At 35.4% G+C, this 16,035-nt stretch overlaps 1 non-coding gene across 1 annotated transcript; it reads left to right on the top strand.

The window, feature by feature from the left end:
* Positions 1–1,381: 1,381 nt before the first annotated feature.
* Positions 1,382–1,514, top strand: LOC126007811 (small nucleolar RNA SNORA51). The gene has a single exon (XR_007495293.1). It is a non-coding gene; the product is annotated as a small nucleolar RNA SNORA51 (small nucleolar RNA).
* The last annotated feature ends 14,521 nt before the right edge of the window (positions 1,515–16,035 follow it).

The raw sequence follows: 16,035 nt of genomic DNA, 5'->3' as shown, positions 1-16,035 counted from the left end.
ACTGTGCCGCTTCTATATCTGAGATCTAGGGTTCTGGATTGGACAGTCACTCTCTTATCATATGGAGTCTAAAATGGAAACATATGACATATGTTCAAGGTAGGAGGTGCCCCTGTATTGTAAAATGTGAGTTTTTATCCCTAATAGATAAGAGCTTGTTTCTATATGTAAAATTTCCCCCTTTTTAGTATGCATTTGCAAAAAGAAATGGTGCTATCTTATATTGCTGGTGCATTTGGGGGTGAGAATGTCAGGCTCCATCTTCTCTGTGCCCCGTTTTTTTTTTTGTTTGTTTGTTTTTTTGTTTTTGTTTTTTTTTTGGGCCACACCCAGGGGTTACTCCTGGCTGTCTGCTCAGAAATAGCTCCTGGTAGGCACGGGGGACCTTATGGAACACTGGGGTTCGAACCAACCACCTTTGGTCCTGGATCGGCTGCTTGCAAGGCAAACGCTGCTGTGCTATCTCTCCGGGCCCTCTGTACCCTGTTTTGACCTAAGCTTTAATCCCAGGCAAGACTTTTTCTTGTAGATTTTTGTACCCAGCATTGCATATAACAAGTGAAGTTAAGGAAGAGAAGAAAAGAAAAACAGGATCAAATAAGTATATATACACTCACATATAGATATAAAGGAAAAAATAAACAAAAGTGAGTTTAAAAAAGTTATTAAGCTTGATATTAGGAGCTGGACCCTCTAATCCTCCTCTATTTTGTCTCTGAGAATCATTACACAAGTGTTTTTCATTTTTCTCAAAACCCATATGTGAGGGAGACCATTCTGTATTTATCTCTCTCTCTCTGACTTATTTCACTCAGTATAATAGATTCTGTATATGTCCATGTATAGGAAAATTTCATGACTTCATCTCTTCTGCTGGCTGCATTATATTCCATTGTGTATATGTACCATAGTTTCTTTAACCATTCATCTATTGAGGGACATCTAGGCTGTTTCCAAAGTCTGGCTATTGTAAACAACACTGCAATGAATATAGGTGTGAGAAATGGATTTTTGTATTTTATTGTATTTTTGTGTTCCTGGGATATATCCCTAGGAGTGGTATAGCTGGATCATATGGGAGCTTATCTTCCAGCTTTTGGAGAAGTTTCCATATCACTTTCTACAAAGGTTGAATAAAGCTCCTGATATGAAGCTTACACAGGGATAGTTTAGTGAAGTCACAGAAATAATTACACTGAGAACTATCATAACAAAATGTGGCTGAATGAGGATAGTAGAAAGTCTGTCTAGAGTACAGGCCGGTATGAGGTGGGGAGGAAAGACACTTGGGATATAGGTCATGGGAATGTTGCACTGGGTGAAGGATTTTTTATATACGTATATTTAACAAATCAAAAAAAAAAAAGATAAGAAAAGATAAGGCCTCCCAATTCTTACCACAGGCTGTGTTCTTTACACTGACTGTATAGAAAGAGAAGGTACAGTAAATGCACCCCATATACACCTCAACACAGGCCCTTTGCCTGGTCTGTATTGTGAATTGGGGGACAAAAAAAGTAATTAAGAGAACCAATTTTTGCTGATACTACTTTGCATTTGGAGATAAGCAGGCTTAAGGTAGTATTTTAATGGTCTTCAACTTATAAAGGAAATATAGGCTTCCCCATTGTCTTTTGGGATATCCTTGTGGGGGTGGAATTTTTATAGTACATAAATTAATTTTCTTGTCATTTTTCATTAAATACCTTACACTTTCTTCCAACCATTTGTTTCTCTTTTATTTTTTGACATATTATCAATGCTGGCTTGTAATTTTACTTCAAACTCATCTATCTGTTTATCTGTGATTCTGCTACTATGGCTTATAGCATGCAGATTACCTCATATAATTTCACTTGTAGAGATTGTCACCTCTTCTGAAGGTCTTTTGATTGGTTAATTTTTTGTATATTGCTTGATTAATTATACTAACTAGTGATTTGTTGATTTTTGTACAAATACATTGTTTTAATTTTCTTGCTTTTTCTTTCCTATCTGCAATTGTTTTTGAGGTTCTTAGTTTCTCCATTGTTCTTTGAATTTTATGAATTATAAAGGTGGTGTTTCAACTTCTCCATTACTTAAGAAGTGATCTGTTGAATTTTCTCCAAATTGTTACTAGATACATACACATTTCAAGTTATTTTTCTAACTATGCAGGGTTATTTAAGTATTCTGAGAAAATTATAGACTAATTGCAATGCTGAGTTGACTGAGTTTAAATTTGTATATTGCCTGAGAGATAAAACTGCTATGATCCACATATACCTATAACTTCAGTGAATGTTTAAAATTTTCTAATTCCCTTTTCAAACACTCTCATCCTAAAAGTGAAGATTGTTTAAAATGATTACTTTAAACCTAACAGTTTACTTTTGCTTAGTTTTTTTGTAGTCAGATTTTTTTGGTAGTTTTTGTAGTCATTTGTAGTCAAAAAAAATAGATTTGTTTTGAAATGTCTTCAAATGGATGTAATAGTATCTGAGTAATTTTAGGATCATGGCAAGACAAACATCAAAACTGGGCCACCTGGGGCTATGAAGGAGGGCTGAATTACAGCTAAATGTGCTTAGATCCCATGTTGGTAAGGTGAAGAGTGCAGCTTCAGCAACAGGAAAGCAGACCTGCTCCTCCTGTGTTTAGGATGTTTTTATCTCTAAGGTTTGTCATTTTGTCTAGTGTTGTTTTTGGTCACATTAGGCTGTGCTCAGAACTTATTCCTAAATCTTCATTTGGGAATTACTTCTGACAGGCCTCTGGGGACAAAATTTGGTGGCCAGGGTGACTGCATGTTAGGCTTGTGCATTATCTACTGTAGAAACTCTCCATCCCATAAGATTTGTATTTTGAATTATAACGTTTATTGGTGTCAATTTCTTGGGTCTCTTTATTTGGAAATCTAGTTTTTCTACAAATTGATATCTTTTCCCCCTATATTGTGAAGCATTTTAGCTTCTCCTTTCCCAAATACATGTTATAATAAATTCTCTTTTTCTTCCCTTTTGGGATCACAGTAATATAAACATTATTCTTCATGTTATTGTGCTGGCTAGTTTCTTAAGTTATTATTGATTTTTCAACTTTTTGTTGTTTTCACATTTTAGTATCTGTTTAGAGTTTTATTCTATTCTCAATCTCACTTCCTCTGCTCATTCAATCATTCTGCTATTGAAAACCTTTATTACATTTTTGTAAAATTATGCATTTTTCAGACCTATAACTTCAGTGAATGTTTAAAAATTTCTAATTCCCTATTCAACCACTCTCATCCTGAATGTGAAGCTTGTTTAAAATTATTACTTTAAACATAACAGCTTACTTTTTGCTTAGTTTTTTTTTTTTTTTAGTATTTTTTTGTAGTTTTTGTAGTCATTTTAGGGCAGTCTTTCTTATTATTTCCTAAGTAATTTTAGTCTATTTCCACTTATTTTTATATTTCTTCATGGTTGTTTGTTGTATGTCTTAGAACACTAGTACAAATAGTCCTTGCTTAACAACCAAGTTCCATTTCAAAGACTTGGTTGTTAAGCGAATTGGTCATTAAGTGAGGAACTGCATGCACTGTATACAGTAGTACAGTACATACATAGTACTTGACAATATAGTAGTCTGAATAAGTAAAACAACAAGAAAGATCAAACTGAAAACTTTCACTTGTTTTAATTTACATAGGTTGTGTAATTTACACACAGTATTGCAATGTATCATAGAACATAAAGTTAGTAAAGTAGGAACATTAAAGCACCAAAAACCACAGTATTGTACTGTAGAGTGTACAAGATGGAAAAGGATATTGAAAAAAAAATAAATAATGGTGAAATCATGGTTGTAAGTGTGAGCGGTTGCTAAACAGGTAGGTCATTAAGCGAGGAATATCTGTACTTGGCTTATGTGGGTAGGAACTCATCCATAGAATGTAGAAATACTGTTATTTCACATCAGTTACACACAGATGCATCTCCTGTTTCAATAGCTTTCACCTCTCTGTTATGTCAGTGTGCCATTTGTATAGGACTATTAGTTTATTTGGAATGCTGGTGTTGTGCTTGATAGAAACAAACTATTTGCAGTAGCTACTCATTCTGGGTGACAAAGATATATCCTTCTTGCCTGTAATTTTGTTACTCTCCTTTGTGTTAGGTGTGATACAAAATGAGTTCATTTTTAGAACTTTCTTCAGAAGTAGTTCTATAAGTTTCTGCTAGAAATTTTGGATACACCGGAGAAAGTGTAATCAAGAACTGACTATAACACTTTTTGAGTTGTTTTTTATGTTACTTCTGAGTATTAAAAAGAGTTTTTTGTTTTGGCCAATACTTAGAAGCAAGGAGAGAAAGTCCCTTCTGTTTACTTTGCAGCTGACAGTTGGAAATAGATTTTCCTTTCCCGTCTCATTAGTCTGAAGCTAGGAAAGTAGATTGAGATGAAGAAGAATCCTCACCCCTATATATATGTTCACATATCTAATTAATGAAAAACTATTAGTGCTGGAAAAGATGTGATCAAAGACACACTCATTCACTATTTGTGAGAATTTGATCCACTATGCATTGAAAACACTGTAAAGATCATAAGGGTAGAGCAGTGGTTAATGTAATTGCCTTGCACACGGCCAACCTGAGTTCACTCACCAACATCCTATATGGTACTGCAGGTTTTTAAGAGTAATTCCAGAGTGTAGAGCTAGAAAAAAACTACTGAGCACCTTCAGGGTTGCCTATCATCCAATATAAAAGAGAAAATGAAATAAAGGGAAAAATTGAAGGCAATGAAAGGTTCAGCAAAGTTTTCTGAAAAATAAAATACAAGTTTTCCAGTGACCCTGGCTTTATGTTTTGTCACCTAAATACACTATTTTTCACTGTGATCAGCATACACCATGTCCTTTGCAGTACTAAGGAAAATAGTAAATTTATGGAAAAACCCAATTCCAAAGAGATGAAATGATCAAAATCTGTAAGTTATGAAGAGAAAATGTTCTTCTTTTGGGTTAATTTTGGAGAAGAGACTGACTAGGAGAAACCTGGAGTCTTTGTGGTGTGGAGTTAAGTACACTGGTGACGGCAATCATCTCAGAATAATGAGTAATGCCTTGAGAAACCAACTAATAGTAATAATAATCATAGAACCACAATCAGTAATTAAGCATTTTAAAGTAAATTTTATATGAGTGCACCAAGAGAAGTGTAGTAATGAGAAAGATAAGACCAGAAACTGGCTGTAACAATTGGTCTGCAGATTTTTAGATCAAAAGAATAATTTTCAACTCTGGTTAGTACACCCAGAAAAGACCATGATGGAAAAAAATATGACCTACAACTGGATATGGTGGCTTGACAGGAGGCTTTTTTTGTAACAAAAGAACTATTTTTATTAATGTTAGTCACAAAGAGAAGAGCATGGTTGAAAAACACATAAGACAGATGACTGGTGGCAGTGCCTCTCAACAGGAGAGAGTTTAACTCATGTTAGTGAGCCATAACAACACCAATACACATAAATAAAAACTTGCAAATCTAAAAATCTGCAGACGAATTGTTACAGCCAGTTTCTGGTCTTATCTTTCTCATTACTACACTTCTCTTGGTGCACTCATATAAAATTTACTTTAAAATGCTTAATTACTGATTGTGGTTCTATGATTATTATTACTATTAGTTGGTTTCTCAAGGCATTACTCATTATTCTGAGATGATTGCCGTCACCAGTGTACTTAACTCCACACCACAAAGACTCCAGGTTTCTCCTAGTCAGTCTCTTCTCCAAATGTAGCACAAAAACACTCTCACACTTAATGAATAAGGGTAGTTCTAAAAACCTAACATCAGCCAACTATATAGCCTCTCTGATAAGAACTTTAGAGGGGATTTACTAAGGATGTTCAAAGAACTCAAAGAAACCATAAAATGGGAAGCCAAAAAGACTAAGTAAGTTATAAAATTAGAAATGAGAAAACTTCAAATAGAAATAATAGAGGGGCCGGGCGGTGGCGCTAGAGGTAAGGTGCCTACCTTGCCTGTGCTAGTGTACGATGGACCGAGGTTCGATCCCCCGGCGTCCCATATGGTCCCCCAAGCCAGGAGCGACTTCTGAGCACATAGCCAGGAGTAACCCTTGAGCGTCACCGGGTGTGACCCAAAAAACAAAGGAAAAAAAAAAAAAAAAGAAATAATAGAATTGAAAAAAATTCGGGGGGAGAAATTCCTCCCTAGGCATCCAAAAACTACAGAGGCTCGGCTGGGCTCAGAGCACTCTGCATGCCAGGATTTTTGGGTGTCTTTGCCTGGTATGTTGGGGGCTCTGGGCAGGACAGCTAGCCACAGGCCCCCTGGGCTGACCACCTAGTCCAGGGGTCCAAGGTCCCCCCAAACCTGGTGGGTCTTCAAGGCCACATCTGGTTAATTGGGCCCTGGGGGGAGGGAGGGGAGAAATTCCTCCCTAGGCATCCAAAAACTACAGAGGCACAGCTGGGCTCAGAGCACTCCGCATGCCAGGATTTCTGGGTGTCTTTGCCTGGTATGTTGGGGGCCCTGGGCAGGACAGCTAGCCACAGGCCCCCTGGGCTGAACACCTAGTCCAGGGGACCAAGGTCCCCCCAATCCTGGTGGGTCTTCAAGGCCACACCTGGTTAATTGGGCCCTGGGGGGAGGGGGCAGAAATTCCTCCCTAGGCATCCAAAAACTACAGAGGCTCGGCTGGGCTCAGAGTACTCCGCATGCCAGGATTTCTGGGTGTCTTTGCCTGGTATGTTGGGGGCCCTGGGCAGGACAGCTAGCCACAGGCCCCCTGGGCTGAACACCTAGTCCAGGGGACCAAGGTCCCCCCAATCCTGGTGGGTCTTCAAGGCCACACCTGGTTAATTGGGCCCTGGGGGGAGGGGGGCAGAAATTCCTCCCTAGGCATCCAAAAACTACAGAGGCTCGGCTGGGCTCAGAGTACTCCGCATGCCAGGATTTCTGGGTGTCTTTGCCTGGTATGTTGGGGGCCCTGGGCAGGACAGCTAGCCACAGGCCCCCTGGGCTGAACACCTAGTCCAGGGGACCAAGGTCCCCCCAATCCTGGTGGGTCTTCAAGGCCACACCTGGTTAATTGGGCCCTGGGGGGAGGGGGGCAGAAATTCCTCCCTAGGCATCCAAAAACTACAGAAGCCCCCGCGCGTACTTCATATACTTCATGTTTTCAGAATATTCCTTATTCTTATGTTATGTTTTGCATATATAGAATGTTCACTTTGTATTCTACCCTTTCCCACACCCATACAAAACTCTTTTTTACTCCTTAACTCTCTAACCCCCTCTCAAACATCACTAACCTACATTACTCTTTTTAACTTCAGTAGTGTACAATCCTAATCACAGTCCAAAGCTGTCCATTGTGTGTGACAACCCCAAACTATTTCAAGATACATAAAATGGACACGTATTTCTTTAGAATATTTTGTGGTTTTTTTTCGGACAGCTATAATTGTTACTAAATTTTGTCTTATACAGTGATGATTCTAACCACTTTTTATCTTCTCTTTTTGAGCTGTTTAACAAGGAATTTTGGTGGAAGAGTCCCCCAGTTTAATGCTTATGATTGAACCATGTCATGGGAATCATTGGAATTGTTCTTATGGCCCCCATATGCGCCAATAACACCACATGGCATTGCTTTTGTATTTGCATAGGCACATTAAAATGGGAAAATACTATACATACAAATAAGATCCTATTTAATAGAAATTGGAACACACAAATCTTGTAGTGCAGAGAGACCTTACACCCTGAACATTGACATAACGACCTGGCACAGACCTCAGAAGAAAGGGCATAATCCATTCTCCCCTGAACCAGGGAAGCCATCCACGAAACATCCAGGCTGGTCTATAACATCACCTGGAAGCAATCCTCTACCACGGAAGACCTACACTGCTCAGACTTTGACCTGCTCAAAAGAGACTTCCCTTAACATTGAGAAGACTTAACAATGACAATGACCTGCTTACAGGACAGGGCTCCCTGCATTGCCCTCTGATTGTGAGGTGAAAGGAGAGGATGCTCCACATCCTGAACTTAAATTTATAGAAAAAAAAAAGAAAAAAAAAAAAAGAAAAAAATTCATAGGCAAAAATTTAAAATTACTAAAATAATTCACAATCAAAATAATAGCTGCTCAGGAACAAATATGTGGGCTGAAGGATGAGCTGTATAACACCTCCATAATATAGCAGAAGTTTAAAAAGAGCCTTGAAATAAATTAACATAAGAAAAACTTGCCAAAATAAGAGAAGATGACAATAGTTATATAAATGAATAGACAATTCCTCAAAGAACTACAAGTGGCAAAAAGGCAAATGAAGAAATGCTCCACAACACTAATCATCATGGAGATGAAACTCAACAGTGAGGTACCATCTCATGCCATAGAGACTGATACACATCACACACACAAACACACACATAAGAAATCCAAGAACAATCAGTACTGGTGGAGATGTGGTGAAAGGAACTCTCATTCATTGCTGGTGAAAATGACATCTAGTCCACCCTTTATGGAAAACAATATGTATATTTCTCAAAAAACTGGAAATTGAGCTCCAATATGATCTAGCTATACCTCTCCTAGGGAAATAACCTAGAAATGCACACACATACAAACACACACACAACAATACAAAAATTCTTTCTGCACACCTTTGTTCATTGCAGCACTATTCACAACAGCCAGAATCTGGAAACAACCCAGATGCCCAACAACAGATGAGTAGCTAAATAATCTGTGGTATATATACACAATGGAATACTATGCAGAAGTCAGAAAAAATGAAGTCATAAAATTTTCCAATACATGGATGGACAAGAAAATTACTATGCTGAATTAAATAAGTTAAGGGAGAGATATAACTACAGAATAGTCTCAATCATTTATGGGTTTTAATAAAAATAAAATGTATTAATGGAATAATAGAGAAAATAGAGATGAGGACTGAAAGGACCAGCCCACATTATGAAGCTTACTACAGAGATGGTGGTTCAGTTAGAGAAATAACTACACTGACAACTATCATGTCAATGGTAGTGAATGAGAGTAATAAAATGCCTGACTCAAATACAGGGCAAGGGGTGGGGAGGAGCAAGATAGGTGGCACTGGTGGTGGGAATGTTGCACTGGTTAAGGGGGGGTGTTCTTTTTAGACTGTAGCTAAAATCGAACCACAAACATGTTTGTAATCATGTTGCTTAAATAAGCATAACAAAAAATGAAAAATAGATTTCTTAATTAAAAAAGTAAAATAAAAATAAAAAACTTCTTGTATTATTTGGAAAATTAAAAATGATGAGTAGAAGGAAATACAAGTTTGAATAAGAATTAATAAACTGGACACTCAAAAATCAATCCAAAGATCAATTAAAGCAAGAGTTAGTTCTTTGAAAAAGTTTTAACAATATAAACCATTAGCAAGACTCACAAAGAGAGACTTAACAAACCAAATATAAAAAAGGGGTTATCACTACAAATACTACATAAATTTAAAGAATAACCAAAGATTACTTTGAGAGTATTTATGAACCACAAAATTAAAAGAATTGAGGAAATGGATACATTCTTGACCACTATAATCTCCCACATTTCAAACTAGTTGATCTAGAATAAATGTATAGAACTATCACTAATGAGGAATTTGAAATGGCAATCCAATTCTTCCCCAAAACATAAGAACAAAATCCCAGGCCATAATGGATTCACTAGTGAATTATTTCAAACCTTTAAAGAGGACCTATTGCCAATTTTCTTCAGGCTGTTCAAGGAAATTTTAAAATAAAAGAACCACTCACAAAGAGTTTTTATGATTTTAATATGGCTGTGATATAAAATTTGACAGAAAATAAAACACAAAAAAGAGAAAATGACTTGCCGACATTTTGAATAACACAGATGTAAATATTCTCAACCAAAAGTTAGCAAATAGAATCCAAGAATATTTTTTTATTTATTAAGTATATTTTTTATTTAAGTAACATGATCATATTTGGGTTACAGTCATAACCAGAACACCCCCTTCACCAGTGCAACATTACCCCCTCCCCCCTTTCCATCCCCTGCCTGTTTTCGAGACAGGCATTCTACTACAGTAATTTGTTTTTAAGTTCAGTAAGTTGTATTTTTTTCCTTAAAGGATAAGAGTAAAAAATATATAGTAAAGGTGTGATAGTGGCAATCGCCAATGTTTGCATAGGTCCAGAAAAATGGAGAAAATGGAAAAAAAAATCCTTGACCTGATTACAAAAAGGACTCACCCCAGAAGTTTATTGGCATAAGACAGACTCTGGGTTCCAGGCATACCAGTCTATCCAACTCCAGTCATTCTCAAGGTCCTGGTGAAACTTTTTCACACTTTAGCTATAGTTGGTTCAGACTTTTATATTTAAACACTCTGGATTCTGTGCATTTCTTTCGTTGATGTCAGGCTGATGTGGAGCATCCTCTAGTTTCAGCATATCATTAAATGCAGAGCGATCTGCTCTGCATGCAGACTGTTGCTGAGTCACCTGGGTGTTGGGAGTACTCTTTGGAGTCAGTCAATGCCAAAGCAGTGGTAGGTCTTCTCTGGTAGAGGCTTGGATCCTGGGAATGTTAAAGACAATTGTGGTTGTTTCCATAGTTCAGGTGTGTGTGGGCGATGCCCATTCTTCTGAGGCCTGAGCCAAATCATTATGCCAATGTTCAGGGTAAAAGGCCTAATTAATTACATTACCAAATTTGTGTTCCCATCTCTATTAGATAAGAACTTGTTTGTATATGTATTATTTTCCCATTTTAATGTGCCTGTGTAAAGGAGAAGCAATGCCAAAAGATATTGTTGGTGCATCTGGGGGCCAACGAATAAATTCCAACATTTCCTGTAACTTGGTATAAAGGTGAAATCCACACAGACTTACTCTTCTACCAGTATTGCTTATAAAGCAGATCTCATAGGGGGAAAATCAAGCAATCAAATAACTAATCTAGTGGGCAAAATTGTCACAAATGAGGATATTTGAAAAGAGTTATAGATGTTAAGGGAATACATCTGAGATATACAAAAGAGATACATGTGACCCTTCTATGTTTTAAAAAGAAAAAAAAAGAAAACAAGAATATTTTTAAGAAGATCATGTACTCTGTCAATTAGTATTCATTCCAGACATGCTAATTTGGCTCATACACAAGACAATGAATAAAATACACAATCTTAATAAAACAGCATAGCATCATAGCAATAGATGCAGAGAAATCATCTGGCAAGATCACGAACCCATACATGGTGAAATCCTTTCAAAATGATGGGAATTGAAGGAACTTTCTTCCATATAGTCAAAGTTATTTACACAAGCCTTTGGTAATTATTATATAACATGGACTCAATTGAAATAACACTATAAACCTTTCTTTTAAGATCTGGTACGAGACAAGGTTGCTCCCTTCACCAGTTTTATTCAATACAGTACTAAAAGTAATTGTCATATCTATCAGGCAATAAAAATTGCCAAGAGTAATCTGATTAAAAAGAAAGAAGTCAATCTCATTGTTTCTAGATGACACATACTATATGTAGAAAACCTTAAAGACCATAAACATCTTTTTTAAAACAATATAGGGACAGTATAAAAAATTAATATGAAGAAATCCATTGCTTTTCTATATACAATAAAAAATATAAAAAAAGATACTAAAAAACAGTTCCAATTACAAGTGTGCCTTGGAAAATCAGATATCTTGGAGCCAACTTAACAAAAGAGGGGAAATATCTATACAAAATCACTGCTTAAAGAGATAAAAGAGATATATAAAATGAAACATATCCCCTAATCATAGATTATGAGAAATAACATCATTTAATGAATGATTTGTTTTATATATAAATTATTTAAATGACAAAAATATCCAAATCATTTTATTGATGAAATCCCTATATGGTATAAATGGCATTTTTAAATAAGTGGAACCACATTCTTGAGATTCATATGGTACAATAAATCTCAATGAACAACTAAACAAATACTTGTGAAAATAAAGATGTGAGACATCACTTTTCCACAGTTCAAAATGTGCTATCAAGCAGTTGCTATTAAAAGTGCTTGGATTTGAAATAAACACAGATGCTCACATAGAAGGAAAAAACTTGAATATTCTGGGAATGACCCTTTTGTTTATGATAACTTAATCTTTTATAAAGAGACAAGAAATATGAATGACTTGATAGGAAAGCCTCTTTAACAAGCGGTGTTGGGGAAATTGATCAACTACATGCAAAAAAAGTGAGATAACACTTCTATTTAATGCTATGCATTAAATTCAAATCAAAATGGATTAAATAGATTGATATCATAAGCAAAAACCCTAATACAAAAAATTTAAACAGAAAACTCTATGACTTTGAAATTAAAAAGCTTCTGCACTCCAAAGAAAGTCATGACTAGAATACAAAGGCTATCAATGAAATGGATAAAAATAACTAAATACCTTTCTAATGAATAGTTAATATACAAGATATGATAGACACAGGTAGAGCATAGTAAGAAAAATATAACTTTATTCAAAAATGGGAGAAAAGATAAATAGTCATTTTCACATAGAAGAAATGTAGATGGTCAAAAGACACATGAGCGGTCAGAATGATAGTACAGTGGTAGGGCATTTTCCTGCATGTAGCTGACCCTCCAGGAAGGACCTAGGTTCCATCCCTGGCATCTCATATGGTACCCCAAGCCAGGAGAGATTTCTGAAAGCATAGCCAGTAGTAACCCCTGAGAGTCACAGGGTGTGTCCCAAAAACAAACAAATAAGACACATAAAAATGCTTCTCACCACTAATTATCAACTTTATGCAAATCAAAACAATGATTATCCACCACACACCACAGATACTAGAACATATTATAACAAAGAACAAGAACAACTAATGCTGACACAGATACAGGAAAAAAGGGAGTCTTGTTCACTCTCTAACCTCCATCCTATCGAAATAAAATGTGAATATTCCTCTAAAACCTAGAAATAGAGCTTCATATGACTCAGCAATACCACTCCTAAAAATATAACAAAAGCACAATGTAGAAAAACCCTCTGCATTTCTATGTTCATTGCAGCACTAAACACAATAGCCAGAATCTGGAAATAAGCCAAGTGCCTGAGAAGAGATGATTGGTTAAAGAAACTGATAAATCAACACAATGGAATACTATGCAGCTTTTAGGATAAATGAAGTAATGAAATTTCTTTTATTTATTATTTTTTGGGGGGGGGGCACACCTGGAATTGCTCAGGGGTTACTCCTGGCTGTTTTGCTCAGAAATAGATTCTGGCAGGCATGGGGGACCATATGGGACACCGGGATTCGAACCAACCACCTTTGGTCCTGGATCGGCTGCTTGCAAGGCAAACGCCACTGTGCTATCTCTCCGGGCCCTAATGAAATTTCTTAATCAAGGATGGATATGGAAAGTTCTATGCCAAGATAAATGATTCAGTAGGACAGGAATAGACATCAAATGATCACACTCATTTATGGAATATAAAAGTATGTTAATAATACCCAAAGACAATAGATATAAGAACTAGGAGATCCAATTCATAGTAGGAAGGTTGCCTCAAATAGTGTGGAAATGCAATTAGAACAGAGAAGGGACTACTCTGATAATGAAAGTTGGAAATTATTACTCTGGACAAGATCTGGGTGCAGGAAGTAGATAAAGTTATAGCCATAAAACCCCACAGTAACAGTATTGAAAACCATAATGTTTGAAAAAGGAAAAAGGAGAGAGAAAAAAATGTGACAAAGAGAAAGAAATATAGAAAGAGATGGTAAAGTAAAAGTCTCTGCCTCAGAGAGAAGGGAAAATGGGAACATTTATGGCGGGAAATGTGCATTGGTGAGTTGTGTTGTACATTGTATGATTGAAACTTGGTCATGAACACTTTGTATCTGTGGGAAAAAAAACCTGTATTCTGAGCAACCTTGTAACAACTGTATATAAATATAGTAACCTTAAAATCAATTAAATATAAGTGAAAAACAATGGAAGAGAGAAGAAAAATACCTGCTACAGAGGCAGGAAGTGAGGAGGGTGAGATTGAAGCTGGGATATTGATTGCAGGAAATAGGCACTTTGAAGGATGTTGTATATTGTATTGTTGAAATTCAGTCATCAATAACTTTGTAACATGTATCTCATGTTGTTTTAATTATGGAATTTTTTCATAAAAATAAGAAATATTTTGACCATGCTGATGGGGAGAAGTTGAAATAATAATTTTAGAGAAAGGTTTTATATTCATAATGTTTAAAACCTGGATTCATTCTTCATAGTAAATTATTGGTTTTATTATGTTTTTTTATAATTTTAGCACATAAAATTTAACAATCTTTTTCTGTTTTTGTTACCCATAGCTACCTTATACAAAATACTTTAAAAGTATTTCAGGCAAATTTGATATATTAGTTATTTATATAATTTGGGGGGTATTAAGTATTTTTAATTGGAGGGGCTTGTTTAAAAACTATGGGGCCAGAATATAGCACTGTGGGTAGGCGTTTGCCTTGTAAGCATCCTCAGCATTCCTTGAGCATCCCTCAAGCACTTCCTGGAGTATTTTCTGAGAGCAGAGCCAGGAGAAACATGTAAGTATTGCCATATGTGGTCCCCTCAAAACAAACAAACAAAGAAACAAAAATTAGGATTACAGTTTGCTAACTCATCTAAAAAGAATTGGCAATTATTTAATATCAACTGGGTACAAGGCTTTAATGTGATATATTAGAAATAAATTCTCCCTTGGTAGTCAAGCCGTCCCCTTTTATATTTTAATGTCTTCCAAAAGCAGACAATTCACATGAATTCAACTTATTAAAAAAAACAACCTTATTTTTGTTAGTATTTTTGGTGTTGGACTGCATTCAACAGGAGAATCTAACAACTGTAATATTTCTCCACTGCCTGAATTGTATTTTGAATGTTATAATTATAAAATATTTTACAATATATAATCATAAATATTTTCCTATTAAATAGTTTTATAATTTTCGGTTTTGCTGTTTACTATTCATTTTAAGTTAGATAATGAATAAGCTGTATGTGTGGGCTATATTTTTAAGTGGAGACCAAATTGATTCAATATAGTTTATATACTACTTCACTTATTTGCCTTTTTTAAATTTTTCTTTTTGGGCTACACCCTGTTGTGATGCTCAGGTGTTACTCCTGGCTATGACTTCAGAAATCACTCCTGGCTGGGGGACCATTTGGGATGCCAGGAATTGAACTAAGATCCATCCTAGATCTGCCAAGTGCCAGGCAAACACTCTACCACTGTGCTATCACTCTGGCCCCAATTTGCTTTTATGTCTTTGCTAATATATGTTCTCCATAAATATGTGGGTTTTATATGTCCAATTTGTATAATTATCTAGTTTTCCTATATTATACTTCCTATATTTTTTAAGTTTTGAAATGTTTTAAAATCTTATAGTTTATTTTAGCATGTTATTTTTATATAATACTAAGCTCTCTTAATTTCCAAATACATATTTATAGTAAGTTTATCAATTTTCAAAAATACAATATTATTCAAAATTTTATTGTTATTATATTGATTTTATATATCATCTTTTAAATAATTCCATATTTTAGTAACAATAAATCTGATTATTGATCTCTTTATATTCAGTTATATTCATGAGCTCTCTATTTATAAATTTTCCATTATAGATCTTTTATAATTTTCTTACAACTATTTCTAGTTTGCAGGAGATGAATCTGAGTATCTTTGTCAGATTCATCACTAAGGACAATGAAGAATCATTCCACATAAACAGAATAAAAGACATATAACTCACTTCACTAGATTCAGAAAAATAAAACATTTAAAATAATTTATAATATTTTCATAATTAAAAGCAATGATCAAAATAGGAATAGATGGTGATTACCTCAACATAATATAAGCAGTATATAGAAGTCAACAGTTAATATCAAATTTAGCACTGAAATTTTGAAGACATTTTCTCTGATA

Source organism: Suncus etruscus, chromosome 4 (genome assembly GCF_024139225.1).
Source record: "Suncus etruscus isolate mSunEtr1 chromosome 4, mSunEtr1.pri.cur, whole genome shotgun sequence".
Taxonomy (NCBI): domain Eukaryota; kingdom Metazoa; phylum Chordata; class Mammalia; order Eulipotyphla; family Soricidae; genus Suncus; species Suncus etruscus.
The sequence above is the reverse complement of the archived record's forward strand: the minus strand, read 5'-3'. Positions and strand labels throughout refer to the sequence as shown.